The 6,171-nt window shown below is 45.4% G+C and overlaps 1 pseudogene; it reads right to left on the bottom strand.

Annotated features, from left to right (window-relative positions):
* LOC118034633 (VIN3-like protein 1) overlaps positions 1-6,171 on the bottom strand; it is a 47,155-nt pseudogene that overhangs the window by 3,732 nt on the left and 37,252 nt on the right.

Here is a 6,171-nt window from a genome sequence, read left to right as displayed (position 1 = left end):
GAATTAGAGTGGAACTGCGATGCAATGCGACGGTCATTTAGGCACATATCACCGACATGACCTGAAGTCCGGAATCACATGCATCCATTACTTAGATCGACCGTTGGATCGATCTGAATTTTTTGAGGATTTCTTTATACTATTTTCCATGGATATGCGTGGAATCGCATACTCTAAGGTGATGTGTCCGGTCGGGCGATAACTCCGGACACGACCCGAGTACTGGCTCAAAGCCCATAAGTTTGATTCGACCGTTGGATCATGCTCAAAATTTTTTGAGGTTTCGTAGGCTACATTTCAATGGACTAACGTCATAATCGCTACTCTACGACGACGACGTCTGGTCGGGCGATACCATCCACCAACACAAGCTCGAGTACCTCTGACTCAAAGTCCATAATCTTCAGATCCGACCGGTATGGATAATGAGCTCAAAACATGTTTTAGGGATTTTTCTTAAGCTGTTTTCCATGGACTAGAAGTGTGAATTGCTATCGCTGCGCGGGTGATGTTCCGTTTAGGCAATCACCACAGACACGACCCGAGTACCGGCTCAAAAGGTGCTATACTTTGGATCCGACCATTGGATCGCGCCTTAATTTTTTTTAGGAGTTTTCGTAGGCTATTTTACATGGGATTAGAGAGGAATTGTATTAATCGCCATGACAACGACAGTCCGTTCGTGTGATACGCATCGACGCAACCCGTGTACAACTCAAAAGATCCATAACGTTAAATCTCACCGTTGGTGGGCTCGATTTGAAATTTTTTTGTAGTTTCCTTAAGGCTTAATTTTTCCAGGACTTAGCGTGGAATTGCTAACTACAACGATGATGACGTCCGCCTCGAGCGCTTACCACCGACGTGACCCGAGTACCGGCCAAAAGTCCATAACTTTAAGAATCCGACTGTTGCATTGGCTGTAAAATTTTTTAAGGTTCCCCTACACAGTTTTTCATGGACTAAGATAGGAATTTCCTAATGCCATGTGATCGACGTCCGTTCGGGCGATACAATTGACACTACCCATACTGGCTCAAAAAGGTCCAATAACTTTAGATCGCAACCATTGGTAACGCTCCATTTTTTAAGGAGTTTCCGTAGGTTGTTTTCCATGTAGTAGAATGGAATTGCTATGCCATGCCGCCTGAAGTTCGTCGGCCGCTACTACCACACAGTGTCGGCGACGAGGTGCCGGCTCAAGCGACCATAACTTTAGATCCGACCAGTGGAATCAGCGACAGCACTGCTTCTCAAATTCTTTAAGGAGTTTCCGTAGGCTATTTTCCAATTGTATTTCTAGAGTGAATTGCTACATTAACCAATGTCTATCAGGGGCATTATTCCCATGTACATCGTGAGACTGAGGGCGATACCGACCGACGAGTCTCTACCGTATCGCTTGTTCACAAGGATCTTCTATAAAATTTAGACGCTCCGTACCTCGGTTTTTGATAGGTAGTGCTCAAATTATTTTTTTAAGGATGTGTCAAACTGCTGTTGGTTTGGTCGATGAGAACTTAAGTGATTTCATTGCCATGCGAATGATGACGTCCGCCTTTCAGGTGATACCACCTGACCCCGGACGAAAGACCCGAGATATTACAGATACTCAAGGGGGGCTTCATTACTTTTCAGATCCGAACAGTTGCGATACCGGCTTAATTTTTTTAAGGAGTTTCCTATAGGTTGTAATTTTATGTTTTCCATGGATTAGAGTGATGCTTCATGACATTGGTGTATGATAGCCCGGATCTCTGGGCGACACCACAGCGATCACGACACCGAAGTATACCTTAACTCAAATAGGTCCCATAAACTTAGGTAGATTCGACCGTGTGCGGATTCCGACTCACAATGTAATTTTGGCAGAGGAGTTGTCAATAGTAGTAGGTTTTGCATGAGTATGGAAAGTTGGAAAATTCTACCGCCCATGACGAACGCTCCTTTGGGTATGGGTTTACCGTCGACACGGACCCGAGTACCGGCCAAAAAGTCCATAACCTTAATCTGACTGTGTTGGATCGATCTGAAATTTTTAAGGAGTTTTCTTAGGGCCTGTCTTTCAAGGTGGACTACTAGCATGTTGATGTTACTCTATGACCGACGAGTCTGGTCGGTGCGCTTTTGGTTACGTATCCACTCATGAAATAGTATCTGCTCAAAGCGGGATCCATAACTTTAAGACTCCGATGTTGCATGCGCTAAATTTTTTTTGAGAGAGTTTTCGTGCTTGTTTCCCCGTAGAGGAGGGGATATTGCTAACGAGAACGAGATGACAAATGGTTGTACGGGCGGTGACACAAAATCGACATCGACTGGAGGTATTTCACCGCGCCTGTTTTGTCGCGTCCGCGTAACATAAGTTCATCATCTTAGATGTTGCTACGTTGTTTGGATCTCACGCTTAAATTATTTAGAGAAGTATCTTAAACGGCGTGTTTTACCAATTGAGATAGCGTGGATAATCTATACTCAAGCGCACACGGGGACGTCCCGATTCTGACGCGATGCAACGACATGACGCGGAAGTTACTGATCTGCTAAAAGGTCTAACTTTTGATCTAACCGTTGGGTCCGTGCTCAAATGTGTTGAGGAGTTTTCGTTGAGGCATAGTTTTCCAATAGAGTTAGCCGGTATCGCTATCCTCATGGATCCACGAAGCACGACAATCCGGTTTACTGGTGAGTGCCGAGAGGTATACGGGAACGGACACATACTGTACCGCTGACTTGAGAAGGCCATATATATTATTCTGACTGGTTTGATTGCGCCTCATTTCATTTAGTTGTTTTCTGGGATAGGACCTAATTATATGCCATATAAGAGTAAGCGTCGGGATTATGCGCTTACTAACTTCATTCGACCAACCGAGTGCTATCGGCTGCACCTCCCACCAACTACAACCGAGTACCGGTCAGCTCAAAAGGGGTCCATTAACTTTTAGATGCGCACTGTTCGGTGGAATTCATATCATGAATTTTTTTTGAGGAGTTTCTTAGCTTGTTTTTTCAAATGACTGCTTTAGATCGCTACTACTACATATGGATGACTGACGATTCCGTATAACGGGGGTCAGGTAGAGCTTGTTTTACCGTCACTGACACGACCCGAGCGCGAGTGAAATGCTTAAAAAGTCCATAACTTTTAGAACCGAATTGGTCGACGTTCAAGTTTAAGCATTGGATACGCGGGCTGCTTTCCCAGGCATTAGAATGGAAACAACTATACCAATGCGACGATGTCCGTTTCGGCAATACCACCACACGACTAGAGTACGGCTCAAAAGTTCCAAAACCTTAGATCCAACCGTTGGATCGCGCTTAATTTTTGAGGAGTGAAATCGTAGGCTGTTTTCCATGAGTAGCGTGGATTTACTACTCCACGATGACAACGTCCGGTCGGGTGCTACCGCCGAGGCGACCAGAGTTCTGGCTCTAAAAGGTCTTAAACTTTAGATTCGATAATTGGATTGCGCCGATATTTTTTGAGGAGTTTCCATAGGCAAATTTCCTTAGAGTAGAGTGGAATTGCTATGCCATGCCGACGATGTACGGTCGGGCGCTACCACCGACACGACCGGAGTACTGGCTTAAAAGGTCCAAAACTTTAGATTTGATCGTTGGATCGCGCTTACTTTTGTGAGAGTTCTCATAGGCTATTTTTCCATGGAGGAGCGTGGAATCCCTACTCCACGACAACGATGTCCATTTAGGCGCTACCACCGACATGACCACAGTATCAGCTCAAATGGTTCATAACTTTAGATCTGACCATTGGATCGCGCTGAAATTTTTTTACGATTTCCTTAGGCTGTTTTTCCATGGAGTTGAGTGAATTGCTACACCATGCCGACGATGTACTTTCGGGCGCTACACCCGCCTCGACTAGAGTACCGGCTCAAAAGGTTAATATTTAGATCTGACTGTTGGATCGCACTTTAATTTTTTGAGGAGTTTCCTTAGGCTATTTTCCATAGAGTAGCGTGGAATCGCTACTCACGATGATGAAGTCCGGTCAGAAGATACCACGACACGACCCCGAGTACTTGCTCAAAGGGTCCATAACTTTAGATCCGACAGTTGGATTGCGCTCTAATTTTGTGAGGAGTTCCCGTAGGCTGTTTTCCATAGAGTAGCATGGAAACGCTACTCCACGAGGATGACGTTCGGTCAGGCGATACCACCAACACGACCAGATTACCGGCTCAAAAGGTCTAGAACTTTAGATCCTACCGTTGGATCGCGCTCAAATTTTTTGAGTAGTTTTCGTAGGCAATTTTCCATGGACTAGCAGGGAAACGCTAATCCACGATGATGATGTCCAGTCGGACAATACCATCGACACAACCCGGGTACCGGCTCAAAAGGTCCATAACTTTAGATCTGATCGTTGGATCGCGCTTAAATTTTGTGAGGAGTTCCCGTAGGCTGTTTTTCATGTAGGAGCGTGGAATCGCTGCTCCACGATGATGACGTCCAGTCGGGCGCTACCACTGACACAACTAGAGTACCGGCTTAGAAGGTTCATAACTTTAGATTCGACTGTTAGATCGCGCTGAAATTTTTCGAGGAGTTTTTGTAGGTTGTTTTCCATGGAGTAGTGTGGAATCGCTACTCCACGACAACGACGTCCGGTTAGGGGCTACTATCGACGCGACCTGAGTACCGGCTCAAAAGGTCAGTAAATTTAGATCCGACCGTTGGATCGCACTTAAATTTTTTGAGGAGTTTACTTTGGCTGTTATTCATGGATTAGAGTGGAATTGCTCTGCCATGCCGACAATGTGCATTCGGGCGATACCACCGACTCGACCAGAGTACAGGCTCAAAAGGTTCAAAACTTTAGATCTGACCGTTGGATCTCACTCAAATTTTTTGAGGAGTTTTCGTAGGCTATTTTTATAGAGTAGAGTGGAATCACTACGGCATGCCGACGAGGTTCGGGGGGCGTGACCACCGACACGACAAGAGTTCCGGCTCAAAAGGTCCATAACCTTAGATCCAACCGTTGGATCGCGTTCAATTTTTTGAGAGTTTCTGTTGGCTGTTTTTTCCATTGAGTAGCGTGGACCTGCTACTCCACGACGTTGACATCTGGTCAGGCATTACCACCGACACGACTTAGAGTACCGGCTTAAAAGGTCCATAACTTGATATTTGACCGTTGGATCGTGCTCAAATTTTTGAAGAGTTTGCGTAGGTTTTTTTCCATGAAGTGTGTGGAATCGCTACTCAATGACGATGACGTCCGTTCGGTGCGATACCACCAACACAACCCGAGTACTAGCTCAAAAGGTTGTAAACTTTAGATTTGACTGTTGGATCGTGCCTAAATTTTTTTGAGGAGTTTCCGTAGGCAATTTTCCTTGGAATAGAGTGGAATCACTATGCATGCGACGACGTATGGTTGGGCCTACCCGACATGACTAAAGTACCGATTGAAAAGGTCATTAACTTATATCCGATTGTTGGATCGCGCTTAAATTTTTAAGAGTTTGCGTAGGCTGTTTTCCATGTAGTAGCGTGGAATTGCTACTCTATGACGACGATATCCTGTAGGACGCTACCACGGACACGACCAGAGTACCGGCTCAGAAGGTCCATAACTTTAGATTCGACTGTTGGATCGCGCTCAAATTTTTTGAGGAGTTTCCATTGGCTGTTTTCCATGGATAAGAGTGGAAATGCTACGCCATACCGACGACGTTCGTTCGGGCGATACCACCAACATGTCCCGAGTACCGGCTCAAAAGGTCCATAGCTTTAGATTTGACCGTTGGATTGTGCTCAAATTTTTTGAGGAGTTTCCATAGGCTGTTTTCCATGGATAAGAGTGGAAATGCTACAACAAGCCGACGATGTATGTTCGAGCGATAGCACCAACATGTCCCGAGTACCGGATCAAAAGGTCCATAACCTTAGATCCGACCGTTAGTTTGCGCTTAAATTTTTTGAGGAGTTTCCATAGGCTGGTTCCCATGGATAAGAGTGGAAATGCTATGCCAGGACGACAACGTCTGTGCTAGCGATACCTCCGACTCGACCAAAAGAACGGCTCAAAATGTCCATAACTTTAGATCCGAACGCTGGATCGCGTTCAATTTTTTTGAGGACTTCCGTAGGTTGTTTTCCATGGATTAGAGTGGAATTGCTATGCCTTGCCGACGA

This window comes from Populus alba, chromosome 6 (genome assembly GCF_005239225.2).
Source record: "Populus alba chromosome 6, ASM523922v2, whole genome shotgun sequence".
NCBI classification, from domain to species: Eukaryota; Viridiplantae; Streptophyta; class Magnoliopsida; order Malpighiales; family Salicaceae; genus Populus; species Populus alba.
The sequence above is the reverse complement of the archived record's forward strand: the minus strand, read 5'-3'. Positions and strand labels throughout refer to the sequence as shown.